The sequence below is a fragment of the Erpetoichthys calabaricus genome, chromosome 6, assembly GCF_900747795.2.
Source record: "Erpetoichthys calabaricus chromosome 6, fErpCal1.3, whole genome shotgun sequence".
Classification (NCBI taxonomy): Eukaryota; Metazoa; Chordata; class Cladistia; order Polypteriformes; family Polypteridae; genus Erpetoichthys; species Erpetoichthys calabaricus.
Window position 1 is genome coordinate 110200813 of NC_041399.2, and position 24001 is coordinate 110224813.

The following is a 24001-nucleotide window of genomic DNA, read 5'->3' on the forward strand; positions in this document are numbered from 1 at the left end:
AGACCCATTGTCCGCAGAAATCCGCGATATATATTTAAATATGCTTACATATAAAATCACAATTTAAATGCCCCGCTACGCGCTCGTGTTGACTCGGCGACGCCCAGAGCAGAAAGAACGCGCTCCGGCCGCTCCAACCGCGCCATGCGGGGAGTGAGAGAGACGGCAATATCTCACACTCTCTCCCCCCTTAAAGAAATTAAATGGGCGCGAGTGAGACCACTGACCTCCCTCCCTTCTATTAGTTATAGGTTATAGTACGTTCGGCTTATCCATGAGTCCGGCTTATCTATGATACGATTTTATTTTAAAAATTCGTATGATTTTTGATCTCCGGCTAATACATGAGTCCGGCTTATAGACAAGAACTTAGGGTACATATATATATATATATATACACACTCACATCACATATATATACATATATATATATATATATATATATATATATATATATATATATATATATATATATATATATACACACATATATATATATATATATACACACTCACATCACATATATATACATATATATATATATATATATGTACACACACACACATATATATACATATTTATATATATATACACACACACATATATATATACATACATATATATATATATATATATATATATATATACATACATATATATATACATGGAAGAGAAGGTCTGTGATACGGTTTGCATATTTGCAGTTGGAGATCCACAAAGGGAGAAAAAAAAAAAACGAATCACGTATCATAAAATAATTTTATTCCTGAGCTTTCAACCCCTGTCAGGGGTCTTCATCAGAGGATAATACTTAGACTTACAAGAATCAAAGGCAATATATAGCAACACATTCAGTGGGGGGTGGGTGGAGGTGACTAAGTCCGTATGATCAAAGGGGGGTGGGGTGTATCGTTAAATTAAAGTGCATATTTGCTCAGCTGTATACATAGGAAAAACGTCAAAAAAAATCTCAACACGTGTACAGGAACATCGCAACGCCGTCAGAAGAAAGGACGCACTATCTTTGATATATGCACATACTAAATCGACAGGACACACATTCAACTGGGACAACGTGAAAGTAAAATTTAAGGCCAGTACAAAAAGCGCCAGAGTCATGGCTATCAGATGAAAATGCCATCAACAGACACTTGGACATAAACCCAGCATATGCCAACTTAAGAAGGACATATGCACTTTAATTTAACACTACCCCCCCCCCCCCCTTTGATCATACGGACTTAGTCACCTCCACCCACCCCCCACTGAATGTGTTGCTATATATTGCCTTTGATTCTTTTAAGTCTAAGCATTATCCTCTGATGAAGACCCCTGACAGGGGTTGAAAGCTCAGGAATAAAACTATTTTATGATACGTGATTCGTTTTTTTTTTTTTTTTTTTCTTCCTTTGTGGATCTCCAACTGCAAATATATATATATATATATATATATATATATATACACACACACATATATATATACATACATATATATATATATATATATATATATATATATATATATATATATATATATATATATATATGACAGCAACACTCATAACAATGACAACACAATTACATATATATATATATATATGTAGATATGTATATATATATATATATATATATGTATATATCTATATATATATATATATATATATATATATATATATATAGATATATCTATAGATATATATATGTATAGATATACATATATAGATATATATAGATATGTTATATATATGTGTATATATATGTAGATGTGTATATATGTAGATATGTAAATATTTATGTATATATATATGTGTGTCTGTGTGTGTATATGTATATATATGTATATGTGTGTATATATATATATGTGTGTGTGTGTTTATGTATGTGTGTATATATATGTTGATATGTGTATATATATATATACTAATAAAAGGCAAAGCCCTCACTGACTCACTGACTGACTGACTGACTGACTGATTGACTGACTGACTGACTGACTCATCACTAATTCTGCAACTTCCCGTGTAGGTGGAAGGCTGAAATTTGGCAGGCTGATTCCTTACAGCTTACTTACAAAAGTTAGGCAGGTTTCATTTCGAAATTCAACGCGTAATGGTCATAACTGGAACCTCTTTTTTCACAATATACTGTAATGGACGGCAGCTCCATGGCCGTGGGAGGAGGAGTTGAGTGTCACGTCATCACGCCTCCCACGTAATCATGTGAAAAGACTGTGAAATCAGTAGGGACAAATGAAGGAGGAGCTGCAAACAGCGAAGAACAAAAAATTCATTAAACAATTGAGAAGGGAGCGAGTGAAGCATACAAGCATGTTCATAAGGGAAACAAAGCACGGTGTAAAACGTAAGTTTAAATTAAGTTTATAGAAACGCTCCCGCTGCGGATTGCAATAACATATTCGCGACATAAAAGTTTAATGAGAAGACACGAGGTATAAACGAACCACACGCCGTAGCGCAACGTTAGGGGCAACAGTTTCAACCATTCTATGATCTGCCTCTCGCAACTGAAAGACGGCACATGGCGGATGTTAGCCCACTTGCTGACCGCAGCGTTAGGGGCTTCAACTCTGGCACTGACGATATTCGATTCTCGAGAGGGGATGCAGTGAGTGTGTATGCCTGATGAGCCCAGAATTAAGGAGAAACACGTGTCGCATACTCTTTGCATTATTTGAAAGTAAACTATTAAAACCATTCTATGATCAGCTTCTGGGAACAGAAAGAGGGCACGTGGCGGATGTAAGGCGACTTCCTGACCAACCACAAGCGTAACCTGGCAGGTAACCATCCATACAGTCAGATTGTGATTCAGAAAACGAATGCCATGAATTTAATTACCACGATCTACATACTGTCAAATAAACGAAACACACGCCGTAGCGGGACAGCTGTGAAAAGCGAGGTTCACAAAAAAACAGATCCTTAGCAAATTGTTATTGGTATATTTTTGATCCGTTTAAAAAGGTTTTACTTTCTTCTTAAAAAATTAAAAGCAGTACTTCGCCGCAACGAAGCGCGAGAATTTGGCTATATATATCTGCTTCTCACAATTAAAAGAGGGCACGTGGCTGATTTTAGACGACTTCATGACCAAACATAAGTGTTACCTGCCAGGTAGGGTTACCACTTTTAATACAAAAAAATAAGGGACGCATACTGCAGCGGGTGCCACATCCCAGTGCCAACAGTTTGCAGACTCTACTTAAAAGACCCGCCCTCCTCAATGGACAGTTAAAAAGACCAATCAAACGAACGATGGCATCAAGTATTACCCAATCAAAAGTAGGAAAGGAGGCATCTTCATAAAATGCGTGTGGGATGATTTGCATGAGACGCTGCTTTAAAAAAAATGATAAAAAAAATACGGGACAAATCCCGTCCCGTATTGATTCAAAACAGGACGCGCAATTTCATTCTCAAAGACGGGATGATTCCGTATTTTAAAGGACGGGTAGCAACCCTACAGTGCCAGGTAACCACCCATACAATCGGATTGTGATTCAGACTAGGAATACAATGAATGTAATTACCCCGATCTACATACAAGGCAAAAGTCTTGCAACATTCAAAGATGATGGCTTGGGATAAGTACACCATAGAATATAAAAGAGCTTATGAAGCCTTGAACCGAAAAAAGCAAGATCTCAGAGATCGTAAAAAAAAAAAATAGGAGGTAATGTCGTTTTACTCGCTGTAGATTTTAGTCAAACATTACCAGTTATTTCACGAGGGAGACCAGCAGATGAACTCAATGCGTGTTTAAAATCCATGCTTCTCCCACGCTCGGTTATATGTCGCGTGTTCTCGGGTAGGTGCACCAAAAAATGTATACATTTAAGCATGTAATGAGCAAACAAAAAATGAGGTATACCCGAAGGCACTGCAGTAGTACTTAATGTAACTTTACTTCTTAAATGTTGGAAAATAGATGGATGGATGGATAAAAAGAGTAATACAATCATCACCCATAAAGCGGATAGTAGACGTGACGTTCTATATGTGTACCAGATTTTAAGTCAATAGGTGAAACGGTTTGCGAGCTACAGGTGATTTAAAATCCTGGACAGACAAACGAATAGCCACGGTAGCACATTACAGAAGAAGATTTTACTGTTTAATAATTTATATTTATATGAAATGTGCTTCTTATATATTACTTCATATTCTCATATGATAATGATGTTAATGTTGTTTATATTGATTTCTATGTTATTGAAACTGCATGTATGTGTGTATATATATTGACAATCATGTTATGTTCTTTTTAAAATGTTTCCTTTTCTTTTTCATAACCTCTTTAACACTCTACTTCTCCACTGCGAAGCGCGGGTATTTTGCTAGTATATAATATATATATATATATATGTATATATATATGTGGATGTGTATATGTATATAGATATGTGTATATGTAGATGTGTATATATATGTATATATGTATATGTATATATATGTTTATGTGTGTGTGTGTGTGTGTGTGTGTGTATATTATTATATATATAAAAGACAGCAACACTCATAACAATGACAACACAATTACATTGACAATCATGTTACGTTATTTTTAAAATGTTTCCTTTTCTTTTTCATAACCTCTTTAACACACTACTTCTCCGTTGCGAAGCGCGGGTATTTTGCTAGTCTATACTAATAAAAGTCAAAGCCCTCACTGACTGACTGACTGACTGACTGACTCACTCACTCACTCACTCATCACTAATTCTCCAACTTCCCGTGTAGGTGGAAGGCTGAAATTTGGCAGGCTCATTCCTTACAGCTTACTTACAAAAGTTAGGCAGGTTTCATTTCGAAATTCAAAGCGTAACGGTCATAACTGGAACCTCTTTTTTGTCCATATACTGTAATGGACGGGGGCGGAGTCGCGTGTCGCGTCATCACGCCTCCTACGTAATCACGTGAAACGCCTTGGGGCCGATCTGGAAGAAGGTAGAGCAGCGCCTTGATTTAAACGATTCCATGTCTTGGTGGGTTTAATACTGTGTAAGCATACATATTAACACATGTGCAATTAAACGTGTGCATTTACGGGGTGATTTCTCAGGCTTAAAAGCTCGCCTTTTATTAAAAAAGAAAATGCAAACTGTTTTCATTCTGAAGGGCACAAACCACATTGGATTTTGTAATGATAGTTGATTAGTAAGGTCTATTAAGGGATACTTACAGAATGATTAGTAATGCCTGTGAATGCCAATGCAAGTAGGAGAATGGGCGTGAACTAAAGAATGAGTAGTAACTTGTACAGTAAATGTCTCTAAAGTCTATTAAAAAGTTATTATATCTTTCAATCCTGTGTATTGATTAAACTACGAACCTAACAAGATCACTACATGGTGTCAGAAGTGGCGGATTGGAAGAGGAATGTGAAGAAGAGGTTCAGCTTTTGAACGAGTCTCGTGTCTGTGAGTAACCCGAAAACGTGGTCAGAAAGCGCTAAGACGTTCTAGCAAAAGAGAAAAAGAAATATGGAAGGATTACAGCCCCCACCAAATCTCCAGTTTAAGGGAATGTAGCTGAAAATTGGAAAAGGTTTAAACAGAGATTCAAGTTGTATCTTGCTACGATTGAAGCAGATAGGAAAAGTGAAAAAATGAAAGCGTCTATGCTTCTACATGTAATTGGCGAAGAGGCGCTAGAGGTGTATAACAATTTTCAGTTTGAACAACATGGAGACAATATGAAATTGAACAAAATAGTTGAAAAATTCGAAACGTATTGCAACTCAAAGCGCAATGTGACGTTTGAGCGGCACAAGTTTTTACATGTTTCCAGAAAAGCGGCGAAACAATAGACCAGTATGTGACAGAATTGCGTAATAGGAGCTATTCTAAGAAGAAACTGTCGAGACATCAAAAGACCAATAACCTCTAATCAGAACACTAACACCAGCGAAACAAATATTAACGAGAAAACAAGTATAAATCAGGAAAGAACATCTCAACTGCAAACACAATTAACCAGAAGATCAAAACGTCAAGTAAAACCACCAGAATGACTCATTGAGACATGTTGAGGATTAAAGGAACATTTTCAATTAAGAAATGCTGAATTCCTTTAACAGTTGTGCTTTTTGTACATAGTTTGCATGCTGGATGTATGCCTGAAATGTTCTGGATAGTTCAGTTGTTTGAAGTGATAAAGAATTAAACGTGTGCATTTACGGGGTGATTTCTCAGGCTTAAAAGCTCGCCTTTTATTAAAAAAGTAAATGCAAACTGTTTTCATTCTGAAGGGCACAAACCATGTTGGATTTCAGCCATTAAACAAGCAAAAATATCGGTACACCAGATAAATAAGCGCAACATATTATCAGTTGTATTGTATGCTTACAATACATATAGAAATGTGTTAATCGTTAACTATTAGTATGGGATGGTGTTTTTCGACTCGCACCTTGATTTAAACGATTCCATGTCTTGGTGGGTTTGCGTAGCTTATTGTCAATATCTTTACACCTGTTTTTATGACTTATTGACTGAAACGGGTTTTCACGAAAAAACTTAGGGCTTTGCTACAGGATACACCCTCCACAAGTTAAGGAAATAAAAATAAAAGTATATATTTCTGTTTTATTTAAACCTTTTAAGTTCGTATGCATAGCCCCATTTGGCTGTTTTAGTTTTTTTTTTTCTTTCTTCAGTAATATTTAATCTCCTTAAAGAAAAACAACATATGCATTTTACTTTTTTTGTATCTCTTTAGTAATATTTTAGTGTAAAAGGATAACCAGTATTTAAACCTTTTATGTTACTTTATAAAGTTATTTTACACAATGTTGAAAAATTAATAAGAAAGCTACATATTTTGGCAGCTGCTGTTTTCATTTTCAATGAAATGAAAAAAGCTCTCCAAGAGAAAACCTCAATGAAGAAGAAACAGTTTGCACTATCTAAAAAGGAGAAACCCTCATTTATAAAGGTTTGCTACAGATGACTTAACTGAAAATAAATGAATAGTTCCTATGTGTATAATACATATTTATCTATTTGACTTATGCCTTTATTCCAGCAACTTGCAACATCTGAGGTACAATTTGTTACATTACTTTTGTTTTTTGCAGCACAGGCAGGTGAAGTGACTTCCTCAGGGTCACACAGTGGTGTCAGTACCAGGATTTGAACTGACAAACTCCGGGTTTGCTGAAATATTACTGAAGAAAGAAAAAAAAACGAAAACGGGCAAATGGGGCTATGCATACAAATGTCCATCCATCCATTATCCAACCCGCTATATCCTAAATACAGGAGCCAATCCCTGCCAACACAGGGCACAAGGCAGGAAACAAACCCCGGGCAAGGTGCCAGCCCACCGCAGGGCGCACACACCCACACACACGGGACAATTTAGAATCGCCAATGCACCTAACCTGCATGTCTTTGGACTGTGGGAGGAAACCGGAGTACCCGGAGGAAACCCAGACAGACACGGGGAGAACATTCAAACTCCACGCAGGGAAGCGAACCTGGGTCTCCTAACTGGCACCTTTCACTGCGCCACCATGCCACCCGCATACAAACTTAAAAGGTTTAAATAAAACAGAAATATATACCTTTATTTTTACTTCCTTAACTTGTGGAGGGTGTATCCTGTAGCAAAGCCCTAAGTTTTTTCATGAAAGCCCCTTTCAGTCAATAAGCCTTAAAAACAGGTGTAAAGCTAAACTTGCAGCACCGCTATTCAATTACACTTGCCTAACGCAACTCCTAAGGGGACATACTGTGGGATCTAGGCATCAGTCAAAGCACCAATCACAGGCCCGATTAGAAAGCGGGAAGCTGTGATTTGTCGTCTCCCTCCCATGTAACAATCACAGCCCGTGTTACAACGCACTATGTATGTATATATGTATATATGTATATGTGTGTGTTTATGTATGTGTGTGTATGTGTGTAAATATATTTTGATATGTGTGTATATATATATGTATATACTGTATATGTGGATGTGTATATGTATATATATATATATATATATATGTATATGTAGATATGTGTATATGTAGATATGTATATATATGTATATATATGTTTACATAACTTCTTTAACACACTACTTCTCCGCTGCGAAGCGCGGGTATTTTGCTAGTGTGTGTGTAAAGGCAGGAGTCCTAATACTTTTGGCAATATAAAGCTATAATTATTATTTAATAACTTGTGAAACACATGGACCTACAGTCCTAAAATTAAATGCAAAAAAAAAAAAAAACAACAAACATAGGATCTCTTTATGTTTTCTAAACATTTATAACTTTTATAAGAACTGAAGATGTAAAGTTTTTATCACTTCTATTGGCTCATATAGAACAAGCTGAACTTTTCTATTTTGGCAACACATTCTTTTGTTTTCAACATTAAAAAAATACAGCTTAACATTGATTATATTGCTAATGTAACTTTTCTAAGTAATGGTTTTCGAAGAAACATTGATATAAGGATTTAAAAGTAATGTTTCCATATGGTCGTAAGTTTTTATTGATGAACTTCTGGATTGTTGCTGTGCATTTCCGTCTGTTTGTCATTCTTGCATTCTGTATCCTAAACTTTGTCTTGCATGCTTATGAGCCATCGTGTTTGCCTGCAGCTCAATTGATGTACATTCAGGATTAATTCTTGCTTGTCTACGAGCTTCAGCTGCTTGTCTTTTTATTCTTTCTTATTCTTCATCATTTAATCACCTTCTGTGATTTTGCTCATTGTCCAGCAGATGTTGCTGCTCCTCTTTTTCCTTCTGTCATTATGGTTTTGGACACATTGTCATAAAAACACTACTACAGGTCTCTTTGCCCTCCTTTATTTACATTTAATAAAGTTCAATGCTCAATACACAGTGAACACAATCCATACACCAGATTATAAATTCTGAACATGTACTGTATGTCATGGCTGATTATCAATGGATGTGCTTTAATTCTGGCCACCAGTAAAGTGGCCATCAGGTTGCCACTAGCTAAAAATTTAGAATTTCCTGAACATATCAGGCTATATTCAGGATTATTTCTTTGTTTGTCCATGTGCCTCAGCATTTTGTCTTCTTGTTCTTTCTCATTCTTCATCACTTAAATGCCATCTGATATCTGCTTGATGCTAAGCAGATGTCGCTGATCTTCTTATTCTTTCTGAGTTTAGGATGGTTATGACTTGGTTTTTCGATCACTTGACCATAAACACACAATCACAGGTTACTTTGCCACCGTTTATGAGCAACTACTTTGCTGCTGCCTAAAATATTTTGAGTGTCCACAACATATCTGATCATGAACGTTTGATTAAGACCAAGATAACGTTTTAGCGACATCAGTTTGTGAGTAATCACATGATAAACAGAAAGACTTCAGCATTTGATTGATAGATGGATAGACAGACAAACAGACAGAAAGATAAATAGATAGATAGTCACCATCCAGGCTCACCTAAGGTATGTGGTACCATGCTGGGACAACAGTTGACACTGTCCCTAACAGCCTTGTCTCCTTTTTATATCACAGCCTCAAAAAATGCCCCCAGAAGGCAATGAAGCTAAAGAAGTCCCGGTTGGCCCAGTATAAAAGGAAGATATTAAGAAACAAAGTGTAATTGAGCGAGCTCTATCTAAATGGAATTGTCCTTCATGGAGGGCTCCTGCGAGCGCATAATTTATTATTAATTATTATTTTATTTATTTTCTTGGGTTTGAGTTGGTATGCAATGGGGTTTTGCCCGGTTGGCACACTAAGCTTTTGTCTTTTGCCCTGCCTCATCATTAGATAGATAGATAGATAGATAGATAGATAGATAGATAGATAGATAGATAGATAGATAGATAGATAGATAGATAGATAGATAGATAGATAGATAGATAGATAGATAGATAGATAGATAGATCTAGTAAAAGACACAGACAGAAATTATAGTGACTGTGATAGGTTTTTGTATAGTATGCTATACAGTGCATTTCTTCTTTTCAGTGCTCTTTTCTCTGTTTACAAAAATGGTACGAGTCATACTTAAAGGATAAGAGACGGAGGCTGAGAGAGGTGCAATAGCATTTTTGTGTTTTAAATATATGATTATCACACTAGGAATGCAGTCTTAAAAGATAATATTAATTAACAACTTTATTGCCATTTATTAATTCATCCTGGTTTTAAGGGCATAAAAACTGTAGCACAGTGTGCAGGACAAAGAGTAACTATCTAACATCACAGAACTCAGAGCAAATGGGAAGACAGGGTGCATAAGAAAAGGCCAAGGCCAAACATATGAAAATGAAGACATTAATGGAGGAGGTGAAAAGAAAACAAATCCAGAAAGCTTTACTGTTGTTTTCCATTTAAAGTTCCTACATCTGCCAAAATATTTCTGAAGTCTACTGTAGCTCACAAAGCCAGGAACATCTGAGTGCATGACAAAATAACATATTTGGTATAACCACTGCTTACAGCCAAAGTTCCACATTCTTTTCACAATAAAATGTGACTTTTTGTAAACAAGGTCTAATGATACATCAATGAATTACAAAAAAATGTTATATTTATTGGCAATATGTACATGCAACTGGAGCCAGACTCAGATTCTGATTATTTAGAAAGAATAAGCCTATAAAGGGGACATTCTGTAATAATCATTATGTGAAACAAAAAACCTTTTTATGTACAATAACATTTAAGAGAAGAATATAATTATTGTTTTGGATCAATTATTAATCATGGCCCTCCTAATATAAACCACAGGGACTACCAAACAGAGAGCAGTGAAGCATTACTGGTAAACTTGGACAGCCAGTTAGTTCATTTAGAATTTTGCCTGTAGCTTTACTGGTGTCACACAGAAACCTGCATATATTATGTTCGTAACATGCCTGAAAGAGCAAAAACAGTTCATTCTTACACATTCTGGTACAAGAATGCCATTTGTGATGCCTGGGAACCAGATCTTCCTATTTTGATTTTGCTCTTTAATTTTTTTCAGATTCATTTTTTGAGACAGTCATACATTTTCACAATTTTTCCCTACTCTAATTTCATTATTTATGCTACCACCTTTTGACCTGCTTACTATGGAAACTAGGTAGTGTGAAATGTTACATCACTAACATGACTCCAAAATGGCCAGTCAATAGGATACCTGGGTTATCCGATATTGGACTGAAAACAAAACTCTGTGTAGTTTGTGCTTAATGCTGAATGATAGAATAGAAACTTTATTTATTCATTATTTCAAAGACAAATCTGAGTTTAGATTTTTTTGGTTGGATGAAAGATAGGATGAATTTTTGGTTATCAAAATAGGCTTGACCCTCAGTTATATTTGGTCTTCCTGTCTGTTTTCTATAGCATAGGTAGAAAGCTTATGAGCCCATTCAAAAAATTATGCCTACACATAAACCAAGACTTAGCTACTGTATGTAGTGAGACAGTAAAATAGAAACTGCTACTTTTATTGCACAGATAGGTAATTTGGTGTCAGGAATATGCTAGTGCTTTACTTCTGACATTTTTGTTTTGTTATTAATTTTTATTTCCTGTTTTGATTTTTATCATTCTCTTATAAGGGTATGCAGGCAGTCCCCATGTTACGTACGAGATAGGGACTGTAGGTTTGTACTTAAGTTGAATTTGTATGTAAGTCGAAACAGGTACATTATTTTAATAAATGCTATAGTTGACCGACTGTAACCAAGTACTCTGCCAATGAATGATGGAGTTTCACCGCTCTCTGACGTTTTTAGTAATTCTATTTTATTTTTCAATGGTAATGGTTTTTCTCTTCTTTACTTTATCACCAGTACTTGCATCAGATTTGTGTTTCAGAGACATTCTTGAAGGGTGAAGACAAAAGGTTAAGATGAGCTCTTCTGCACAGCACTGTGCACGCTATCACAGCAGGAAGGCACCCGTCGTCAACACATCTGATGTACTGGCAAGAGATCACTTCCTGCTATGTGTGTAAGGACGGATTTATACTTCACGCGACGCAACGCATGCTGCAGCAGACGCTCCTGCTATGCAAGTGTTGTACTGTTTATACTTGCGCACATACTTTACGTAAATCTGGAGGAACCTATCAGGTGGCAGTGCGAGATATTATCACGGGGAGAACAGGTTCGGCTTCTCTGTGTTGTGAATTGCCTGGAACACCCATTAAATTTCGATGACACCTTACCACAATATCTCTGAAAAGGACGTTTAATTATTGAAACCATCAGTCCAGGGATTTGTCCATTTCAGCTAGCATTGGGCACGAGGCTGAAACAATCCCTGGACGAGGCATCAGCTCATCACAAGGTGAATACAAGCACACACATACACACTGGCATCATTTTAGTGAAACCAAATCTGTATATCTTTGGAAGGAAACCAGAGCACACTGTGGAAACCCAGCAGGAAAACATGTAAACTCCAGGCAGGGAATATCAGCGACGTGACTCCCTGCAAGACAGCAGTGCTAACGCTTCGCCACCGTGTCACCCCCATGTGTGTAATTATTAACAGTATTCATTATTTAAATGAAATTACTGATTTATCTGTAAAATGTAACATACATACTTCAATGCATTTCATCATAAAAGTGATATCAAGTATAAATCTAAGGATTCTAAAGGTGCTGAGAGTTGGAATATCATACATTTAATGTGTTCGGTGTGGCAATCTATTGCTGTTTGCCACTGCTGTCAGTACCAGAAGAAGCCCTATAAAAAAACACAGCACAAAAGACGGTATGTGAGACTTTTAAAATGTATCATGTCATTACAATCGGGAATATACAATGCTTGAATATAAAAGCACCATGAATGCATCTGTAGGTCTGCATTTTGCTTCACCACTTCGAACCATTCATCAAACATTGAAACGCGCACACCAGTCTCGTAGGATCTGCAAAGCAGCTTTCTGTCACATGTAGATAGTAACCAGAGACTCTGACATCACACTCCAACTTTTAGCACACTGTGCTCCCCGATTTTTTGCTGGTACTGCAACTCGCGCACGCGTCGCGTTAATTTCTGAGAACCTGCTCAGAAGACGCATTAAATGAACGCTGGAAACGCGTGGCAGCCATGATGCGGGCGCGTACGAGTTCTGAGCGTGAAGTATAAACAAGCCCTTACAGTACAAGCAGGCATGCTATTGAGAATGAATGGGGGCGGCGAGGGGCAGTTCACCACCCGCCCACCACACAGTCACCTCCACTACAGTATGCTGCCTGCAGCGTCCGCACACCGAGAACGAATACGGTGTGCACAAAGGCGGGTAGTGAATCGCTCACCACCACCCCCATTCAACAGGCAGCCACCCGAGACACACTACATTGCTACCCCCCCACTGCCCTGTTCACCCTCAATGGCCTCTGTTCAGCCACAAACCGGATCACCGCTTGCAGCATCACCAGCCGCCCACCGAGAACGAACTGGGCAGCCGTGTATGGTGGGCAGGCAGTGAAACGCCCCCCTCTGCTCCATCCAGCCTGAGTCCAGGATGGCACACGAGTGATAGCTGTGGCCCCAGTGACTATGGCACGTGAGGCTGCACAGCTCTACTATTAAGATGGCATCGTGTACAAAGAAGTGTCCAAACTTTCACTATAAGGAAAGACTTTAATGAAAGATTTATCATTTGAGCAACAAACAAAAAGGAAAATAAATAGAATAAAGAGTTATTAACATTGACTCATATTTTGTTTGTGGCTTTAAATCTGGTTTTAGCCAAAAAATATGTGGAAAGATTAATAATGACTTCTGTGTAACGATAAACATCTTGGATTATTCTCTTGCCCACCACTGAAATACTTTCTTAAATGTCTTTAAGAAAGACATTAAAAATCTTGGCCAATAAATCTCTGTTATGGAAACAGTAGATTAATATCATCTTAGTTCACACAGTGAGTGTTTTGGGTGACCTTGTCTTCTCTTTGTTTTCCTTTTTTTTTCTCTTTTGTATCGTCAGCACCACTAGAGTTTCTCTGCTTTGTGATTGTTGCTGACTGCTAAGTACAACAACGGTTTCTTTCTTTTTGTAGGATGTTCCATATTATTGACTTTGCTATGCTCATTTTTCTGCAGTATAATTCTGTTTGATTCTTTTTTCTTCTAGTATCCACACTGCTTGCTTTCCTTTTATAGACAGTTCTCTAATCTTCATGTTGGTTTAGGCTTACTGACTCTAAAAGCAGACATCAAAGTGAAGAATAACAAATCCACCAGTACACATTCACAGTTCTTTTATGTGTGCAAAATCAATACAATAGGAAACATTCCACCAATAAGAAACACCTGGCAGTCAGTTACCCAAAAACTTTTCTGAAGACAGAAGACAAAAGTGGTATTATTCTAAACAGCAAAAGCACAGATGTGCAGAAATATCTACAAATAAAAATGCATTCTGTACTTTTGACATAAATTTATCTTTTCATTATGGATGGATATACACCAACATATACACTACTGTATGTTTTATATATATTGTGGGAAACAGCCCAGACACAGACAGACGGACATCATTTTGTCACCCAGCACACGTTTATTTACAATATGTACAAGTATGAACACGCACAAAACCCAGTGCCGCAGCACCAATCACCACAGTCTAGGCCTTCTACAAATGCCTTTCCTTCAGACCGCCTCCTTCTCTCTCCTTCCAGACCTCATCCTCTTCCACACAACTCCAGCCCTGAATGAAGGGAGGCAGTCCCTTTTATCTTCCCCCGGATGTGCTCCAGGTGTGCTCCGGCAATCTTCCACCGACACACCCCAGTGTGGCGGAAGTGCCGGCTGTATCCCCGGAAGCACTCCGGGTGTCCCTGCTCCTTTTCCCCCCAGCACTTCCTGGTGTGGCGAAGTGCTGAGGTCCAGGGCTCTCCAGGCATTGGGGTGTCCCCTGGCGGTGATCATGGGCCATTATAGGACTGAGCTTCAAAGCTCTGCACCCGTGGCCCCCAAAGCAACCAGGGCAGTCACCCCCTCATGGTCTGGAGGAGGCGTGAGCCCTCCTCCAGTCCTCTCGGGCGTCCTGGCTGGGTACCACCCCCAGCCGCGTGCCACTATATATATTTGCAGCTGGAGATCCACGAAGGGAGAAAAAACGAATCACGTATCATAAAATAGTTTTTTTATTCCTGAGCTTTCAACCTCTATCAGGGGTCTTCATCAGAGGATAATGCTTAGACTTACAAGAATCAAAGGCAATATATAGCAACACATTCAGTGGGTTGGGGTGGAGGTGACTAAGTCAGTATGATCAAGGGGGGGGGGGGGGGTGGGGGGGGTTGTATAGTTTAATTATTGTGTACATGTCCTTCTTAAGTTGGCATATGCTGGATTTATGTCCAAGTGTCTGCTGAAGGCGTTTTCATCTGATAGCCAAGACTCGGCCAACTCTCTGGCACTTTTAGTACTGGCCTTAAATTTTACTTTTACGTTGTCCCAGTTGAATGTGTGTCCTGTCGATTTAGTATGTGCATATATCAACGATAGTGCGTCCTTTCTTCTGACGGCGTTGCGATGTTCCTGTACACATGTTGAGATTCTTTTTGACGTTTGTCCTATGTATACCGCTGAGCAAGAATTGCATGGAATACTATAAACTGCGTTTCGTGTTTCGGCTGTCGATTTCTTGTTTTTAGCATTAAACAGGACCATGCGCAGATTGTTCGTGGGTTTATGTGCTATTCTGATGTATGTATATATATATATATATATATATATATATATACATACGAGGGTTGTCTGGGTTCCACGTGGAATTTTATCGTTTGTCGAGTGTCAGCCTGTCGAAACCTGTTCTGCTGTGTAGAGGGATTGTTCAAGTGGTTGCATGTTTTTGTTCAGATGTTTTGCTCCCTCTCTTCCTTCACAATGAACACGAGAAGCAAACGAATTGAGAGCGCGCAGCCGGCACTAGCAGTGAAGCTCCCGACTCCGTGCGTGCGTGACTTTCGAGTGATGATTTTTTATGACTTTTCTGATGTTTTAATCTGCTCGGTGGAACGCACCATGTTTGCCATCTTTTTCAACATCGATGGCATTGTCGCGTCAATTCCGCTGATGGAGGGGACAACTGTCACCTCTGAGTGGTACACCACTCTGTGCCTGCCTGACGTTTTTTCTGCGATGACTAGAGGCCGGTCCAAGAACTTGCGAAGGCACTTTTTGCATCATGACAATGCGCCAGCCCACACGGCTAATGTGACGAAGCATTTCATTGAAGACAGTGGTGTCAACGTTTTGAACCCGCCACCCTACTCGCCTGATCTTGCACCATGTGACTTTTGGCTCTTCCCAAAGGTGACAGAACCCCTGCGAGGCCACAACTTCGAAACTCGAGAGGAACTGATTGCAGCTGTCAAAGAACAGCTGGACAACCTCCCAAAGACAGCCTTTCGCGAGTGTTTTGCGGCGTGGGTCAGAAGAGCCCAAAAGTGCATTGATGTTGGCGGTGAATACTTGGAAAAAGTTTAAAAAGGATTGAAGTACATGAGAAAAATAGAAAAAAAAAATCCTTGGCTACTTATTTCGAGTGATTCCATGCGGAACCCAGACAACCCTCGTATATATAGTTATATGAAGTGGTTAACTATAAACCCAGCTGGACCTCCCTGATAGCACAGAACATTATTACTGAATCCAGGGTAAATATCAAGGAATGTCCCTATTGGGTCCCAGATGCAAAAAAGCAGAGGTTGAGTTTGAAATCAAATGAATGCTGGACTTAGATGTGACAGAGGAGAGCTATACTCCATGGTTCAGTCCTATTGTTTTGGTTCCCATATGTGATGGAAGTTTAAGGTTCTGAAACGACTTCAGCTTAATCAAATCTCCCAATTTGTCACATACCCTATGCCCCATGTGGATGACCTCCTTGAGCAGCTAGTTAAAGCAAAATAAACTGCTCAAGGAGCATCAAGTCAATGAAACTTCTGGGATATTATTCTGGTCAGCGGAGGGGGTTGTTAATCAGCTTCAGCTGTTTTGGTGTTAATGAAATTAACAACAGGAGCACTAGAGGGGCAAAAATAAGATGACCCCCAAAACAGAAATGGTTTAACAGGTGGAGGCCACTGACATTTTTCCCTCCTCTATTTTCAGACTGTTTTTTCACTAGTTTTGCCTTTGGCTGAAGTCAGTGTCACTACTGGTAGCATGAGGCGATACCTGGACCCTACAGAGGTTGCACAGGTATTCCAACTTCTCCAGGATGGCACATCAATACATACCATTGCCATAAGGTTTGCTGTGTCTTCCAGCACAGTCTCAAGGGCATGGAGGAGATTCCAGGAGACAGTCAGTTACTCTAGGAGAGCTGGACAGGGCAGTAGAAGATCCTTAACCCATCAGCAGGACTGGTATCTACTCCTTTGGGCAAGGAGGAACAGGATGAGCATTGCCAGAGCCCTGGAGTGACCTCCAGCAGGCCACTGGTGTGAATGTCTCTGAATGGCTTCTTAGAATTCCAAGAGCAAAACTTAAAAGAAGTGGTGAGGCGGCCTTCTGCTGTTATGCACCTAAAATCTGGAATAGCCTGCCAGTAGGAATTCACCAAGCTAATACAGTGGAGCACTTTAAAAAACTGCTGAACACACATTACTTTAACAAAGCCTTCTCATAACTTCACTGTAATTTAAATCCTGATACTCTGTATATCCAATTCATTATAATAACTATTCATGGTGGCTCTAAAATCTGTACTAACCCCTACTCTTTCTTTTGTTTCCTTTTCTGGTATCTTTTGGTGGTGGCTTGCGCCACCACCATCTACCCAAAGCACCATGATGTTCCAACAATGATGGATGGATTAAAAGCCAGATGTCTGTATGACCATCAGCATCAAGTGACTCCGTGAGAACCCTAACTACAAAGAGGACTATTTCATTTATGTTAGGTAGAATGCCCAGAGGGGACTGGGCGGTCTCGTGGCCTGGAACCCCTACAGATTTTATTTTTTTCTCCAGCTTTCTGGAGTTTTTTTTTTTGTTTTTTCTGTCCACCCTGGCCATCGGACTTTATTCCTTTTCTATGTTAACTAATGTTGTCTTATTTTAATTTCTTATTTTGTCTTTTATTTTTCTTTTCTTCATTATGTAAAGATAGATAGATAGATAGATAGATAGATAGATAGATAGATAGATAGATAGATAGATAGATAGATAGATAGATAGATAGATAGATAGATAGATAGATAGATAGATAGATAGATAGATAGATAGATAGATAGATAGATAGATAGATAGATAGATAGATAGATAGATAGATAGATAGAAGCACTTTGAGCTACTTTTTTTGTATGAAAATGTGCTATATAAATAAATGTTGTTGTTGACCAAACAATGAGGGCCCGACATCCTCTAGTTGGCCCTGTGCTCACTGCCTGGCACCATGGAGCTTGATTGGCATTTGCCATAGAATACCAGAATTGACAGGTCCACCACTGGCACCATGTGCGTTTCACAGATGAGAGCAGGTTCACCCTGAGCACATGTGACAGATATGACAGGGTCTGGAGAAGCCGTGGAGAACATTATGCTGCCTGTAACATTGTTCAACATGACCAGTTTGGTGGTGGGTTAGTGATGGTCTGGGGAGGCATATCCACTGAGAAATGCACAGACATCTACAGGCTAGACAATGGCACCTTGACTGTCATTGGGTATTGGGATGAAATCTTTGGACCCATTGTCAGACCCTATGCTGCTGCAGTGGGTCCTGGGCTCCTCCTGGTGCACAACAATGCCCATCCTCATGTGGCGAGAGTAGGCAGTTCTGGGAGGATGATACCGTTGACTGGCCCCCACACTCGCCTGACCTAAATCCAATAGAACACCTCTGAGCAGTTTATTTGACCACCCTTGACATGACAAAAGAGTATTGGCAGGTTCCTTTAACAGATTCCACAAAAGGTCAAGACTATGTTCAGCACCCTTAGTGGACAATGGCAATATCTTGTTCTTCCATTTGGGTTGCACAGGGCTCCAACCACCTTCCAACATCTGGTGGACAAAGTGCTACATCCCCACAATTCCTACAGTGCCACTTACTTGGATGATGTCATCACCTGTTCCGACACATGGAAGAAACACCTAGCGCAGGTCTGGGCTGTGCTTCATACACTTACTGAAGCCAGACTTTGAATTAATCCCTGTTTCCTTTTAGGGGGCGATACCTCCCTAGTTGGAATAACTTCTTTTGTAATTGCGGCGTTTTAAGTAACCGAAAACTACATAGATATGATATTAAAAGGTGATAATCCCTCCCATAGTGATAAGGCGGTAAAAATCACATAAGAGAAAATAACTTAGCTTTCTTTACTGATGATTTATGTGGCATTACAGACGGAGGAAGCCATAGCAAGAAAATACTTTTATCAAGGTGGGATCTTGATGTATACAATCTGCCATTTTCCATCGCTGCGCTGACGATATTACCCATCCGTCCGTCGGCTTCAAAGTGTTTGGCTGCTGTCCAAGTCTTTTATACTGGTTTCTCCATGTGCAGGCCCCTACTTAGGCTCCAAACAAGTGAAGAAGATTTTGTGCTGACTTTTACATAGGACAAAATAGTATACATCTGTCTTTAGGCTGAGTATACATTCCTCCAGCTGTCTTTGTCTATCTGTCCTATGCTTGGCTCAGCAATTCTAAATGCTGAGCTCCTTTGTGCTAAATCTGGCTCAGCTATGCATGTACAAAGAAAAGAAAAACAGATTTAAAATGTCTGCACAGAGACAGTGACATTAAACTTAATATTATAAGAAACTTATTATAACAATCCCAAGAAGTATTTCTTTGGATTGAACAAAGCCAAATATTTATGCTACCTTGTGTTCAGAGGCACAGTAAGACCACAGTGTTCTAAAGTTAATGCCATCCTGAACTGGCCATGTCCGCAGGTCCAAGCCCTTCTTGGACTGGCAAGGTACTACTGCCGGTGTATGCCCCACCATTCTGAGAGAGTGACGCCTTTGACTGATTTAACAAAGAAACGGGCCCGTAATCATGTGGTAGAAAATGAAATTGCTGACTCTGAATTGTGTTATTATTATTATTATTATTATTATTATTATTACCTAAAGCAGGCCCTGATGTCAGCACCAGTGTTAATTGCTCTTAACTTCTCTTTGCCTTTTATTCTCCAAACCAATGCTTTGGACACAGGACTCCATATCGTGCTGAGCCAAAGCGTTGATGGTGTTGAACACCCCATCATGTTGCTAAGCTGGAAACTGCTGGACAGGGAAACTAGATATGTGACAGTGCAACAAGAGTCTTTGGTGATTAAATTGGCAGTTACACAGCTGAGGTATTACTTCCTAGGCAGTGAGTTTATCCTAGTCACAAATCATGCTGCTTTGCAGTGTATGGCGGTGCATAAGGTGTCTAACCCGTGAGTCACAAGGTGGTCCTTGGACCTCCAGCTTTATAGGTTTACTATTCTTTATAACCAGGGATCTCTCTATGCCAATGCCAATGCTCTCTCTCGAGTTCACAACCTCTCAGCTTGGGCCTCCCAATCCAATAGGTCTGGGCTGAGGGTATAATTGTATTTCTCCCCGCCAGACCAGGGTTGGCACTATACTCTAACACTTTCTCTTCTTTTGCTCTGTAGACCATCAGAAGAACCAGCCTCCTAAAAAAAATCACTTCCAGTTCCGGTTCCCATGAACCTGCCTCCTAAGTCATCACTTCCGGTTCTGGTCCCTATGAACCCTCCTGTTCTTGCCTGCTAGATATATAGCAGCCATGTTTTTTGTTTCACTTCAGTTCTGTTTTGAATTCATGTCTGTAAAGACTTATTAACAATTTACCTGATTGCCAAGTATACAGGATGGTATACCCAACTCTTTACGATCTTTGTGTCTCTTTATTTTACTATATGTATTGTGGCCACCAGGGGGGCACTCCACCTCCTCAAACCCAAAACAGACAGACACCAGGCACAAGTCCAGAAACACACAGGCTTTATTTAGTGGGAAGCGCTCTTCAATCACTTCCACCTGCTTAGCACAGTACAATAAAGAACAGCAAATACACATAGCACTTTGTCTCCTTTGGCTTCTCTTTGTCTTTCTGCCTCCACTCTTCCTCAGGCGAGCATTGTCCCCTCCCACCTGACTCTGGCTTCTCGAATGGAGGCTGGCGGCTCCTTTTATCCTGTGCCTGAGAGTACTCCAGGAGGCTTGTTAGCAAGGTATGGAAGCATTACCAGGTGTGGTGGAAGCCTGACAAAGTAGGGCTCTGCAGCTCCCCCTGGTGGCCCCCACGCAACCCAACAGGGTTGTGTCAAACTCCAACTCCCACGGAGCCCTGTAGGAATCTGAGGCACTGCTGCAACCCAGGGGGGGCTCCCATCTAGCACCCCGGGGGCAGAAGTGTCCTGTACATATCTTCTCCCCTGGTCCTTCCTTTTAGAAGGTGACCCAGCCAGGTAAGGGCTCTGGCCGTCCATCACAACCTTGTGATGTATGGGTTACAGACTTGCACAAGAGAGAAGGAGTTGAGTCCAGGTTTCCAAAAAAATCAACTTTATTGTTGTGAGGACAGGAAAAATCTCAAAGCATTTATTCAAATAGGTGCTGTCACTCAAACACAAGCAGCACGAAATCAGTGACGACGACATCGTCCTACATTTGCTCTCTTTTCAAGATCAAAAGGACAGAAAGCCTTCTTGCACAAGAGAGTCACACAGAAAATGAACACAAGGCCAGGTGTGCCTGTGAACTTGCAGCTGCACTGGTGGCAGACAACCAATCTTTGCTTGTATTAACAGAGTTTCAGCGCATAACACAGTTTTGGGGTCTAGGGTCTCAAAAATCTCACAATTTATATATTTATACACATAGTAATTTATGTGTATATATTGCAAGTGCTTAATTGTATTGATCTACTACCTGAAACTTATTCTTTCCATTTTAGGATCACAAGGAAAAAAAACTTATCCAGACACCATTGGAAGCAAGGTAGGAACCAACCTCCGGTGAGGCTTTTTGGTTTCTTTTCAGCTATATTACATTTACAGTTAATATAGAATGTTTTTAGACCATTTTACTTTCTGCACACTTTGTTTTGTAGATTTCATTTTAAATGGATAATTTTGACATTTTTACCCATCAACCTACAAACAATAACCCACAATAACAAAGTGAAAACATGTTTTTAGAAAGGTTTGCAAGTTTATTAAAATTTAAAAACTGAAAAACTCTCATTTAAGTATTCAGAACGTTTGGTGTGGAACTCCAAATTGTAGTCAGGTGCATCTTGTTTGATTTAGTAATCCTTGAGATGTGTCTAGAACTTGATTTGAGTCCACCTGAGGAAAACTGAATTAATTGGACCTACAGTAGTTTAAAAAGGCACACACCTGTGTATACAAGAACAAAAGCCAATAAAGTCCAAGGAACTCTCTATAGACCTCTATGACAAAATTATGGTAAGACATAGACCATTTCTAAAGCACTGAGTGTTCCCAAGAGCACTGTGGCTTCAATATTTGCGAAATGGAAGAAGTTTTGAATCACTGGGACTCATTCTAGAGTTGCCCTTCAGGCCAAACAGTAACTATGTAAGAAGTGTCCTGGTCAGGGAGGTGACTAAGAACCCACTGACCACTCTAACAGAGTTTCAAAAGTCCTCTGTAAAGATGGGAGAACCTGTCATAAGGACAACCTTCCTCAATGGTGCATTTATGGTAAAGTGGTTAGATGAAAGCCACTCTTGAATAAAAGACATATGAGAGCCCACTTCGTCCCTGAAAGCATGGAAAAAAAAGATTCTCTGGTATGGTTAGACAAAAATAGAACTCTATGGGCAGAACTCCAAGCACTAAGTCTGGTGAAGACCAGGCTCATCGCTTGCCTAATACTATCCCTAGGTGAAGAATGGTGGTGGCAGCATCATGCTATTGCGGTACTTTTCAGTGTCAGGGACAAGGAATTGAAAGAAGGATGAATGCAGCCACATAAAGGGAGGTCCTTGAAGTAAACCTGTTCCAGAATGCACACAACCTCAGTGTAGGGTGACAGTTCATCTTTCTGACTCTCCTTGAGTGGCTCTGCCAAAGCAAATGCTTAAACCCCATTGAACAACTGTGGAGAGCCCTGAAGATGACAGTTTATAGACACTTCCCATCCAACTGAGCTTGAGAGGATCTGCCAGGAAGAATAGGATAAGCTGTCCAAATTCAGGTTTACAAAGCTTGTGTAGACTTACCCATGAAGATATAAAGCTATAATTGCTGCCAAAGGGGTTTCTACAAAATACTGAATTAAGGGTGCAAATACTCAAATGAAAAAGCTCAGTTTTTGATCTTTAATAAATCTGCAAACCTTTCTGAAAAACGTGTTTCACTTTGTCATTATTATATGGGCAAAAACGGAAAAAGTATTTAAATTTAATTCTACAATACAATAAAAGTTGCAGAAACTAAAGGTATCTGAATACTTTTTGAATCCACTGTATAAATGAAGACATTGCATTGAGGTGGCCATTGGGAAATAAACACTTTAAAAGCTAAAACTGTACTTAAACACAAAAGGCCACTGATAAAATTCATCTCAACAATAAAGATAATTATAAAAGGACAATAGACTTCCTAGTTTTTTACACAAATATTATATACCATCTATATATATAATTCACTAAGCTGACAGGGCAAGCAAGACAACCATGGGATACGCACGGCATAGCCACGCCCGCAAAATCACAGAGACCCGCCCACCAACTCTAAGACCATGGGATACGATGACAACTCACAGAGCCACGCCCGCCAACTCTAAGAGCATGGGACGAGAACGCCTTCCTGCCCACCCGCCTGACTGTTACCAGCATTCACCGCAATGTACTGGAGTGTAAAACCATCACAGCTTTTAACTCACAAACTGCAACAACTCACCAAACACCGCCACCCTGTCTCTCGAGGCATTCACACTGCCGGAAGACAACCATGGGATACGCAAGAAATAGCCACGTCCGTCAACTCACAAAGCCCCGCCCACCAACTCTAAC

The 24001-nt window shown here is 39.6% G+C and overlaps 1 protein-coding gene across 2 annotated transcripts in view; it reads right to left on the reverse strand.

Annotated features, from left to right (window-relative positions):
• The window catches only part of LOC114653490 (nephronophthisis 3), an 838883-nt gene that overhangs the window by 196982 nt on the left and 617900 nt on the right, over positions 1-24001 (reverse strand). The window lies entirely within an intron of this gene.